General features: G+C 42.7%; 1 protein-coding gene across 5 annotated transcripts in view; it reads left to right on the top strand.

Annotated features, from left to right (window-relative positions):
• Positions 1-13,318, top strand: part of HHIP (hedgehog interacting protein) — a 334,884-nt gene that overhangs the window by 257,045 nt on the left and 64,521 nt on the right. The window lies entirely within an intron of this gene.

The raw sequence follows: 13,318 nt of genomic DNA, 5'->3' as shown, positions 1-13,318 counted from the left end.
CATGTCGAGAGCTTTTTCTGCAGTTCACTGAGGCAGGAGTGACTATTCGCACAGTGCCTTCCTTCCTGCCCAAGATTGTTTTTCGCTTCCATGTGATTCAGCAGCTCTGTCTCCCTTCCTTTCGTAGGGAGGTCTACCCAGAGGAATACTCTGCTCTCAATTTCTGGATGTGAGACGAGTCATCATCAGATACTTGGAAGTGACCAATGATTTCCGGAAATCGGATCATCTGTTTGTCCTGTTTACAGGTCCTCGTAAGGGTCTGCAGGCTTCTAAGCCTACAGTGGCAAGATGGGCAAGGAAGCCATTGCAGCGGCTTAGGGTCCGTCTCCTTGGAAGAGATTTGCAAGGCGGCAACTTGGGCTTCGGCCCATACCTTTGCCAGGCATTACCGCTTGACTGTGGCTGCTCGGGCGGAGGCCCGGTTTGGAGCTTCAGTGTTGCGGTCAGGGATTTCTATGTCCCGCCCCGGGTGAGTACTGCTTCGGTACATCCCACCAGTCTATGGATTGATCAGCTTGATGATATGGAAGGTAAAATTATGTATCATACCTGATAATTTTCTTTCCATTAATCATAGCTGATCAATCCATAGCCCCTCCCAGATATCTGTACTGTTTATATTCTGGTTGAATTTTAGGTTCAAGTTTAGCCTTCAGTTACTTCAGGAGGACTTCGTGTTCAAGTTCTTCTTTCACTTGGATTCTTCAAGAGTTGAGACGAGTTTGTGTTACAGTGAGCTGCTGCATTCCTCTCCCCTCCGTTTTACGGGGCTGGATTGAGATTTAAATTCTGCCGGCACTCCCTCCCGCTTCGTGCGGCTGTAGGGCAGCTTTGTACCCCTCCCGCTTCGGCGGTGTTAGGGTCAGTCAGCTCCTCCCGCGGTTGCGGTTGCAGGATAAGCCAGATCCCCCCGCATCGGCGGGTGTGGTGTCCCTCCCCCGCTCCGCGGGGATGAGCTGGACGGATTCCCCTCCCCCACTTGTGTGGGGATGAGCTGGGTTAATTCCCCTCCCCCGTTTCGGCGGTGGTGAGCTGGGCAGAGTGTCCCTTCGTGGGTGTAATTCTCTAAGTGCTGAGTCCTGCGGATGGAGCTTTGATATCGACATACTGAGGAGTTTCCGGCAGCACATGACCACATATAGGGAGGCAAAAGTTTGCTCTCTATCTCCACCTGCTGGTAGATGGACACAACCCACCAGTCTATGGATTGATTAGCTATGATTAATGGAAAGAAAATTATCAGGTATGATACATAATTTTACCGTAGTGCGCGTAAATTCTAATTATTGCCAATTAGTATTGTTAATTGCTTGTTAGGGTCCAATTATTGGCACTGATTGGCTTGCTGATCAATTAAGTTGTACACACAATTCAGCCACATGGCCAGAATTGCACGCGTAACTTTAGTCGCCATATATAGAATTTGCTGAGATATGCATTGGCATTATTGGCATTATTCAAATAATGCTGTTAAATATCACTTCCTAGGCTCAGTGGGCCCGATATTTAGCCAGCAGTGGGCAGTGCTGTGCCTGCCCTGCTCCAGCATTAAATCCAGATATTAATGCTAGCCTATTTCTGGTGACTGGCATGGAATATCCGGTATTTAGTGGCTGGCCAGTTAAACTATAGTGGTTAAAGATAGAATTGCTGTTTTTGTGGTCTGATTTAGCTGTTAATTTATTTATTTTATTTATTTATTTGTTACATTTGTATCCCACATTTTCCCACCTATTTGCAGGCTCAATGTGTCTTGCATAATCCACATTAATCTTATCCAGTCCAGTGCTGAATATCCGTGCTTAACTGGATAATTCACACAATATAGGCAGTTTAGCGGAAGGTACAAGCCGCACATATTCAGTACGAATATGTACAATATTCACAAATATGTATGATTAGCCACAAAAATGCTATATAACCGGTCAGCAGCCGTTACTGACCGGTTAAATAGCGTATCAGGGGGAGTGAGTGCTAGTTATCTGGGACGCAGGTGCCACAAACCAAATTAAGTAACTTGAAATATCAACCCCTTAAAATGTATAGTAATCTCAGACCTTGAATGGTGTGGGTTAAAAAAGTCTTTTGCTGGACTTTGTGGTAATATGAGCCAGGAATGTTCTTTTTGCATATGTACTCTTTCAAAATGAAATGTAAAAATTGTTACCTGTCAATACCCCCCTTTGTTTCTCCTATGAAAGCTTAGCCCTTGGATACAGATCAAGATAACAGCTATTAGGGATCTTTCTCAGTAGAAAAATATTCCTCAGTACATTACCTGAATGTGCTTATTGTTACTGAGATGTCTGATTATGAAATGATATTTTTCTAGTCATAATAGGTGGCTTTTGATAACTAAAGGCACTGCTGAGGGTACGGGTGGTCTTGTCTGTATCTTTTTTTTTTTCATGATGGAAAATTTTAATAAACTTATAAACTTGATATGCTGGTAGCTGCACATGAAACATTTTATTGTTTTACTCCTATAAAGAACTGTGCAGCTTCTTTCCTTTATAGAATACTAACCTAACAGATGAAATATGTGCCTCTAATTTAGACGCGAGCAATTATGCCAGCCATAGAGCTAGTGTCAGTGCTACTACTACTACTACTTAACATTTCTAGAGCGCTACTAGGGTTACGCAGCGCTGTACAATTTAACAAAGAGAGACAGTCCCTGCTCAAAGAGCTTACAATCTAATAGACAAGTGAACGGTCGGTCCGATAGGGGCAGTCAAATTGGGGCAGTCTGGATTCACTGAACGGTAAGGGTTAGGTGCCGAACGCAGCATTGAAGAGGTGGGCTTTAAGCAAAGACTTGAAGACGGGCAGGGAGGGGGCTTGGCGTAAGGGTTCAGGAAAGTTGTTCCAAGCATAGGGTGAGGCGAGGCAGAATGAGCGGAGCCTGGAGCTGGCGGTGGTGGAGAAGGAGGGATTTATCCTGTGAACGGAGGTTACGGGCGGGAACGTAAGGGGAGATGAGGGTAGAAAGATAGTGAGGGGCAGCAGACTGAGTGCATTTGTAGGTAAGAAGGAGAAGCTTGAATTGAATGCGGTATCTGATCGGAAGCCAGTGAAGTGACCTGAGGAGAGGGGTGATATGAGTATATCGGTTCTGGCGGAATATGAGACGTGCAGCAGAGTTCTGAACAGACTGAAGGGGGGATAGATGGCTAAGTGGGAGGCCAGTGAGGAGTAAGTTGCAGTAGTCCAGGCGAGAGGTAATGAGAGCATGCTCATGCCTAAATGCTGGAGACGACAAAAAAAGTATCCCCCCCCAAAAAAATAATGTAATAACAAAGTAAAGAATGCCACAAACAACACAAAATCATAGAACAGTGTAAGGAAAATGGAGACTGTTTCTATTTGATACTGAGCTCTGTAGAGCCATCGGTTGGAGAGTTTCACTACCAATCAGTGGCGTAGCTACATGGGGCCAGGGGGGCCTGGACCCCCATAGATTTGGCCCTGACCCCCCTGCCGACGACGCTCTCGACCCCCCCTTCCCGCTGCCAACCCTCCCCCGCCATCGCCGTGGGCTACCTTTGCTGGCGTCAAACTCACAGAACAGCTGATCTGCAAGGCTTCGTTCTGTTTCTGTGAGTCTGACATAGAAGGTCAAAAACAGAACAAAGCCTTTGCAGGAAGAAGAGGACCTCGGCTGGCGGGGATTGGGGTCCCCCGCCAGCAAAGGTAGGCGTCGATAGCGGCGGGGGAGGGTTGGCAGCAAGAGGGGGGTCATCAAAATTGGTGGTGGTGGTGGTGGTGGCGGCGGCGGGGGGGTCAGCAATGGCGGGGGGGTCAGCGGCGCCAGGGGGGGCAAAAATATGCCCCCTCACCTAGGGCTCTGGACCCCCCTCCCGCCGAAGTCTGGCTGCGCCCCTGCTACCAATCTGTTGATTTTCAGATAAGTACCTTTTTAAAGTGACTGTGACGTTTTATTGGACTATTACGATGGTTTTTTTTGAGTCTTTTCATCTTTTTGGGGACATTTACTTTTGAGTATGGGATGTTTCCCTTATTTAGTATTACACTTTCACACACACACATTAATGGTGGACTCAAGGATGTATCTGGGCACCAAATGTAAGAGCCTCAAATAGAGGGCTCAGAGTTCTTGTTGCCTTAGTAAGCTTTAGACGCACGGGCATCATCACTTAGATAACTGAGAGTCTCCATTTTCCTTACACTGTTCTATGATTTTGTGTTGTTTGTGGCATCCTTTATTATTAGATTATTTAGGGGGGGGGATACTTTTTTGTCATATATTTTGTGTATTCCCTGTTTTTGATTTTAAATGCTGGAGACAACACACATAGGGCTACATTCTACATGTGCTACATGTGGGAAAGCGCGGGGTACAAATGTAACAAATAAATAAATATACCTCCGGATTCTATATAGCGCGCCAAGGGTTCATGCATAAATTTAGGCGTATTCTATAATTACGCGTGTAGATTAATTGTTTTTAACAAGCTGTTAAGCATTGTTAACAGACGTTAACAAGCAATAATGAGCACTAATTGGCAAAAATTAGAATTTACACATGTACATTGCTAAGCGTATTCTGTAATGTACTACACCTACATTCTAACACACACAGGAAAAAGAGACGTGCTTAGGGATGTGGAAATGGACATTTCATGAGCATTCCAAATTCTACGTGCGTTGTTATAAAATATGGGCCAGTGAGCATAACTCTGCGTGCAGTGATTCACACCAGCTTTTCGTTGGTGTAAATGGACCCACGTAGATTTAGTTGCATGAACTACACCTAAGCGTATTCTAAACACCACGCGTAGATTTATGAGTGGTATTTAGAATCCGCTTTGACATAATTGCCTAATGTATGTTAATTTTAGGCGCCATATATACATATTCGGGCCCATGGCATCTCAAAAGGTTTGCACGGAAAAATAAATTATGCCTAGGCGTATTCTGTAAAGTATGCCTAAGTTTTATAGAATAGGCTTAAATTTCCATTTGGTATATAGAATATGCCAAGCGGCTCGCCACATGACCAAATTTGGTTGCGTCTATTTAGGCCACATTTTACTTGATATAAATCCCAGTGCTTAAATTAGGCGCAGAGTGGGTGTGTATTCTATAATCATGTGCATAAATTAGGAACACCTATGCCCCATCCATGGCCACATCCCCTTTTCAACTATTCAGCTTATTTTCAAAGGAGATCGACGGCCATCTTCTGACACAAATCGGGAGATCGCCGGCGATATCCTGAACCCGGCCAAATCGGTATAATCAAAAGCCAATTTTGGCCGGCGCCAACTGCTTTCCGTCGCGGAGCCGGCCAACTTCAAGGGGGCGTGTCGGTAGGGTAGCAAAGGCGGGACAGAGGCGAGACGGGGGCGTGGTACGAGATGGCCGGCTTCGCCCAATTTTGGCCGGCGCCAACTGCTTTTCATCGCGGAGCCGGCCAAACCTGCTGATGAAAATTTAGGAAATAGCTTCTTCTGGTCTGGGTAGACCTGGAAAATATCAGGAAAAATAGATATTGTCACTCCAAGAAAATCAGGATTCTTAGTTCTGAAGTAAATACATAGAAGTGTGTCTTATCTTGTTGGAAAACAAAAGTCACTAACAAAGTAGCTCTATCAATTATTTCTTCAGTTGATTTATCCAAAATACCAGTCAAAATCCAGGCTATCAGAAGATACATCCACAACTGACTGACCTCTCTCAGGAGTAGAATGTTTTTTAGATCATGAAAAGTAGAAAACCTTATGTAATAGGGACAAGCCCTCATTTGTATATTTATGTAGCTCCTTCAAATACTTATAAAATCATTCTTTTGTTGTAGCAGTCATCATTTTTTAAATTTTATTTATGCATATTTATAATCTTTACAAGCATTTATCATCTTGAACATGAAAAGCAGATACATATCAATTTAAGAGATAAATTTTTGAACCACAAAAATTATATCTTGTTTTAGACCACCATATTGAGGGGAAGGATTCTTTATAAACTCAGGAGATAAGAGCTAAAAAAGAAGAAAAAAAATTTTGATTCGATAAAGGCTTAACACTTCCCTTCACCCAAATCCAACTATAACTTATCTCTTTCCTTGACCATTCAGATTCTACATATCTATAATTTTTTCGAATCAATAAAATATCTCAATTGTTCTGGAAGAAAAAAAACATATTTAACATCCAAATATTTAACATTGCATTTACAGGGGTAATTTAAATTCAATGATGCTCCTAAGGCTACCGTTTCCGTTCTTAATGCCATGAAGGCTTTCCTCCTTTCCTGAGTTTGCTTAGTCACATCTGGGAATACCCAAATTTTCCCTCCATAAAAAAGTGTTTGTAAATTCTTAAGAGCCACTCTTCTAACCGCTTCCAAGTCCTGCTCAAATATGAAAGAAACCAACAAAGTTTGTCTCTCAGATGTTGTAGTCAAAAACATCTCCAATAGTTCTGAAACATTCAATCCTCCCAGTTCTTGTGGTAACTGAGCCTGTAGTTTCTCTTCTTTTTTCTTATTAGGTATGTAGTAAACTTTATTTGAAAGAGGAATAGATTCCAGGGAAAATTTTCAATTTTCAATTAAGTAACGCTTAAATAGTAGCAGTCATCACTTGAGGAAAATTTAACAGCTGCAGATTTAACTGATGCATATAATTGTCAAAGTTCTCCAATATTCTTTAAAATAAAAGTCTGTCTTCAAAACAAGATGGCGTCCGGAAGGGAACGCTAGCCAGACGGCTCGTCGCCCGTTTTCCCTCAATCTTCAACAATTATTACCTGGAGATGCCGAAGCGGAGGGGCAAGCAGCGGGTGACTCCCTCCACAGCTGCTGTGGTTTCCGGACCGATGGACCGTTTTGCGATGCCTGTGAGAGGTACAGGGCAGGATTCCTCGCTGCAGGAGGGAGCGATGGGAGGTTCCTCACTCCCTCAGCTTGAGGCCGATATCACCTTTAGCCCCGAACAGCGGAGCCCTCCGATGATGCCGGCAAGGGGTTTACAGCAGGGGCAGGAAACACTCGGCGTCTCTGACCTGGAAGTGCATCCAGTAGAGGGAACTGCAGCAGACCAAGAATTGCCGGCTTTGGAAGCCGGAGGAAGAAGAATCTGTGAATTGCTGGCTGGGAATCAGGAGCAGACATTGAAGAAAGATTTGACTGAGCTTGCTATACCCAGTAAGTCATTTTTGCCTTCTAAACCTGGGAATATAACTCTTGACTCGATTTGGGAAGCCTTGGTAGGGCTCGAGAATTCTTTTTCACAGAAGATATCTCAGGTGCTACAAGCAACTCAATTGCCTTTGGAAAAAATTGAAACTTTAGAAAATAGAATGAGTAATACTGAGAAATCTTTATTGTCATATAATGAAGCATTAAAAACTTCTCAACAAATACAAACTAATTTGATAAAAGAGAATATTATATTGCATCAAAAGACTGAAAATTTGGAAAATCAACTAAGAGCAAAAACTCTTAGGTTGATTAATTTTCCAAAAACCTCATTAATGGCTCCACTAATAATGTTTAAGAAATATTTATCAGACATTTTAAAGATTCCCGAACAAGCATATCCTCCAATTTCAAAAATTTACTATTTACCTCCATATAAAATTGAGAAACAAAAAGATATAGTGGGCCAACAAGAACAAAGATCTGATGCTTCATTTGACATATTGAATTTAACGCAAGAATTTCAAAAAGAAGAAATGACGACGACTCCAGCAACATTGATTGTCTCTTTTGTGTTAGAACCCGACCGCGATTGGGTCCTTAAACAATTTTTCCGTCATAGAGATGAACTCTTTATGAATAATAAAATTAGAGTATTTCCAGACATTGCTAGAGCAACACAAAAGAGACGCCAAGCGTTTTTGAAGCTCCGTCCAAGGGTCCTACAGTTGGGAGGACTATTCTGGTTAAACTTTCCATGTAAATGCGTGATAAAAGTTAGCTCAGTTAAATATATTTTCTATGATGCAATTCAATTGAGCAATTTTCTTGATTCTAAGTTTGCAGCTAATCCTAGTCAGCAAATGCAGGCTCTGTCTACATCTACTCCGTAAATAGGATAGTAACAGGCATATTATGCTCTCTTCTTTTTTTCTATCTTATGTATTAATGAGAATAAGTTTTCCTGGAATTTTACCTTGTTTCTCCTTTCAAATGGTGGACTTGAAATGGACGAGATAAAGCAATTTCTTTAGACTTTGAATTTCCTATGAAAATGATGTATAATATCTTCCATTTTTTTCCATTACAAGTGTTCTTGTAATAATTTGTTAAAACTTATAAATAAAACAATAAAAATAAATAAATAAATAAATAAATAAATAAAAGTCTGTCTTGAATAATAGCAACCTGATTGTTCAGCTGAGATGAGAGGTCCTCCAGTTTAGCCCCATGGATATTAGTAGTTTCTTCAAACTTTTGAATATTCACAGTATTTTTTTTTCCAGTAACTGACAAAGTTACTCCAAAGCCATCCAAATGGAATCTTAGGCCTTACCAGTGAAGGCATTTCTCAAGCTTTCACAGGAGCACTCTTTGTTCCAACCAAGGAAGCTCCTGCGAAAACCTGCTGCTTCAGTTTTCATTACCACTAAACTAGAGGGTAGTATTGGCTTGAGGAGCTGGTGTCTTCCCATCCCTTCCTTGTAGCTCCAATGAAGCCATCATTCAGGGAACTAGTGGAGCAAGTGAGCCATGCAGGCTGAGTGACACTTTGCATCCCAAGTCTGGGCTCCTCCTCATGCCCTGAGCAGCGGGTGCACTCAAACTGCCGAATCTCTGTCTGACGCAGGGAAGGAACAGATGCCGAGCTGGAAGGTGCCCGGACGTTCCCTTTCACTTTTTGGCATGAGAAAAAGAAGCTTTAGGAAATTAAAATTCCAGGCAGAGTGATGTGCAAAGTGATGTGCAAAGTGTTAATGTTATGACGCCATCTTGAATCCCCCTAATCTGTTTAACTCTGATCACAGAAATAGCCTGGGTAATGTTATATGTGTAAATTAATGGATAGGATCACTGAAACCGCACATAAAGCTTTATAGATATAATGCATGTTGTTTCCTGCACTAAACCACTCTGAGCATTCTGCGCAGATTAACGCCGGCGCTAGTCCAGCACTAGTTGGTTCTTTTGCCAGCATTATCCCCCAAATTATACCCGTGCAGAAATTGAAGCGTATTTTATAACAATTTGTGTAATTTAATTGGTTAACTAGCTAATCAGTGCTGTCAATCAGATGTTATCTAGCAATTATCAGCACTAATTGGAATTAATTACAATTAACATCAAAACTTGCTAAACGTATTCTGTAACATGGTGCGCGTAAATTCCAAGTCGCATAGTTGAAAAGAGGGGGTGGTGATGGGGTGGAATGGGCGTTTCTAAAATCTATGCAATTATAGAATATACCTGCTCTGCACCTAATATAGGCATCGGAATTTACGCCAAGTAAAATATTGCCTAAATGGATGCTGTTAGCATATTCTATATACCGTTTGGAAATTTAAGCCTATTCTGTAAAATGTAAGCATAATTTAGAGAATATGCATAGGCGTATTTTTTTCCGCACAGATTTTTCAGGCGCCATATATAGAAACTAGACCTCTATGTTTGCAGTCTGCTTCCGGATGAATGTTGACTCCAAGAATTTTTTTTCTTTCCTCTTAATTTCTCTAATACCCTTATTATTTCCATGCCATGGAAAATTCCATTTGAAGTCAGAGTACTTTTAACAAACTCATTTATCATGGTGCCCTTAAGTCATTCATACTAAGCATACAAAGATCATTATAGAGCTGGCTGCGGTAAGCATTTTTGTTATCCACCACCGGATTATTCCTGGATATTTAATGCAGAGTCATATTGAGACATTGGCATTGAATATTGGTTTATGTGGTTGGTTCTGTCTCATTTGGTTAAGTGTGATATTGAGCACTTAACTGCCTAAACGACACCATCTAAAGGGGTCCTTTAATAAGCTGCGGTAAAAAGGTGACCTGCAATAGTTTGGTCGCATGAAATTGGAGTGTGCTGGGCAGTGGCGTTCCTGGACTCGATGGCACCCGGGGCGGAGCGCCGATGCGCCCCCCCCCCCCCGGGTGCAGCGCGCCCCCCCCCCCCCCCGCTAGACAACACCTCCCCCCCTCCTGCGAAATGACACTCCCCCCAGGTGCACGCCGCTGGGGGGGTACCGCGGCTTGCACCTGCTCCTCCGAGTTCGCTAAACTTCGTTTGTTCGCTGCAACTCCCTCTGCCCCGGAACAGGAAGTAACCTGTTCCGGGGCAGAGGGAGCTGCAGCTGACGAATGAAGTTTAGCGAACTCGGAGGAGCAGGCGCGTGCCGCAGCACCCCCCAACAGCATGCACCCGGGGCGGACCGCCCCCCCCCCCTTGGTACGCCACTGGTGCTGGGCCATTTTGTTTACCGTGGCTGGGAAAAGGTTTTTTTTTTTTAGTGGAGCGGTAAATGGCCATGCACTAAAATTAAAAGTAGTGCAAAGCTATTCACTGTCTGAACCCTTACAACCCATGCATTATCCCTACCACAGCTTAGTAAAAGGACCCCTAAGATAGGACTGACATTCATGCAGTCTGATTTTCCCCTTAGTGTGTGCTCATGCATTTGTGCCTTTAAATAAATTTAGCTTAGAGTGTAATCTTGAGAACTGTTTTAGTATCTTACTATTAGCTAATCAGGCAAAACTGTATAGCCAATTAACTCATAATTTTGAAGTCACTTGTGGTTCCAAGGTGATGATTTTTACCTCCTTTATCTAGAGAAATTAGTAAGTTGATACACTGCTGCAGACATTCACTCATCAAAGCCATTATAGATGTTTTGTTTATATTTCCCAGTGTTAAATAATTTTCTAGAACAAATCTTACCAGCTTTGTTTGGGTTGTGTAAGTCATCCGTGATGGATGTAAGTGAATTTTATACCTCATATCTATTGCTAGTATCTAATTACAAGCAGCTGCCTCATTTGACCTTGGATTTTCTGTTTTGTTGTCTCGGCAATGTAGGGTGGTCTCAAAATGATATACCTGAAAGCCTAGACCTCCCACTGCAGTATTCTTGGATAACATATCTTGAGTGTGGACAAGTGGAATGTCCTGTGCTCCATGCCTGCAGTAATGATTTCTGTACTGTTATGTGTTGATCTTATTTTCTGCTTTGGATTCAACTCTAAATCAAACCAAGGGTGACACAAAAAATGTAATTTTCGAGAACATTTCATGAAAGCCTCTTGCTGTTTTTCATTTGGACATTAAAGCTTAGTGTTTTGAGACATTTGAAAATAGACACCTCAGCACGTGACCCTATTTCTTCATTAAACACTAGTTTCTTCATAATAACCAAATCTATGGTCTTTGGGTCCTGTATGTTAAATATTGTTGACAACATGTCAGTTATTGAATTTCGTTGCACATTCTCTTAGTTATACATTACAGTGCACAACTTAAATCGATAAAATGTTCCTAGGATAAACTTTATAATATTAAGTATTCCAGCAGAATTCATTTCCGGTCATTTACAGATAGTGCTGAATATATTAGGCAGGTACGTGAACTTTGGGTGCCATCATTTTGGTGCTGCAGTTTGAGCGCCATCGTGTTGGTGCCTGTGACTTACGGGGACTGCAGTTTGAGCACTGGACTTTTGGACGCCCAAATTGCAGCATCAAAAATTCCTCTTTCTACTTCTCCTCCATACTGACCTCTGGACGGTACTGGTCAGTGGAAAGCAGAGCCTGTGGCTGCTCACTGCATCAGCTGAGGGTTCTTAGACCAGAAGGGAGATGTAGGCTGTCCCAGGCAGTCCTTGTGAGGGAAGATGGAACAAGCTTCCTGAAGAACCATCCTCCCTCACAGGCAATGCCTGGAGCAGCCCATAGCTCTCTTCTGCTTCAAGGACCCCACTGAAGCAATGACAGCCTCCGCCAACAAATACTGGAGGTCAGTGTGGGGGAGAAGTAGAAAGAGGAAATTTTGACACTGCCAGTTGGTTGCCAAAAGTCCCAGCAGCCAAATGTCTGATGGGTAAAAGTCCAGCACCCTAACTGCAGTGCCCAAATAGTGGCGCCAAAACGGCAGCTCCCAAAATCCTGCTTCAATATTAGGCAACATTCATTTTTTTTAAAACAGGGGAGAACCCAGCCTGTAATCCCTATACTATTTAAATATACTGTGTGTATGGTGAAGTAAATAGCCAAAGGTAAATCAAACTGCACAGGAGTGGACACAAACCCACAGATTCTATATAGATCTGTGTGTGCCTAAATTTCATAATGCAAAAGTTAAAAGGGGGTGTAGCTATGGTCGGAGCATTAACAAAAATTAGGCACGATGTTATAGAATAGGGTCATTTACATGCCCAACTGCCATTAGTTGTATGCCAGCATTTACACCAGGTTTCAGCAGGTGCAAGTGTCACGCCCAAAGTTAGGTGCGAGATCCACACTGAACTGGTATTCTGTAAAGGGTGCTCCGCACAGAGCACCAGTTGCTAAATACTAGTTTAGTGCTGATCTTCCCGGCGCCTGAATTTGGATGTCATTTATAGAGTTCCCACCCCCCCCCCCCCCCAAAGCTCCAGCTCATGCAGAGCTAATTCTGATTCAGCCTCAGCGTAGCACCGTCCTTCAGATTCTATATAGGTCACCCAAATATGAGCACACAAGGCAGATGCGTGTGCAAATTAATAAGATAACAAGGTGTCAGTGATCAATTATTGACATTAATTGGCACTCATTTGGATTTGCGCATGGATCTATCTGTGCATTATTCTATAACACTGCGCACCTAAATTGTCTCATGAGCAGGGGGCATGGACATGGGAGGGGCATAGGCAGGTCAGAGGCTTTACAAAAATGCGTAAGTACTCATACCCAAAGTTGGGCATGAGAATCCATGCTAAATGCTATTCTGTAAAGGATGCTCAGCCTGGAGCATCCTTTATATAACACAGTAGATGACGGCAGAGAAAGACCTGTACGGTCCATCCAGTCTGCCCAACAAGATAAACTCATATATGCTAGTGGAATAGCAACATTCCATGTAGAATCTCCAATAATAGCAACAGAATCTCAATAGTAGCAACATTCCATCTAGAATCTCCAATACTAGCAACATTCCATCTAGAATCTCCAATAGTATCTATTTTATTTTTGTTACATTTGTACCCCGCGCTTTCCCACTCATGGCAGGCTCAATGCGGCTTACATGGGGCAATGGAGGGTTTACGTGACTTGCCCAGAGTCACAAGGAGCTGCCTGTGCTGGGAATCGAACTCAGTTCCTCAGGACCAAAGTCC

Source organism: Microcaecilia unicolor, chromosome 2, assembly GCF_901765095.1.
Source record: "Microcaecilia unicolor chromosome 2, aMicUni1.1, whole genome shotgun sequence".
In the NCBI taxonomy this organism is placed as follows: Eukaryota; Metazoa; Chordata; class Amphibia; order Gymnophiona; family Siphonopidae; genus Microcaecilia; species Microcaecilia unicolor.
Note: the sequence above shows the minus strand (reverse complement) of the source record. Positions and strands in the feature narration are given on the sequence as shown.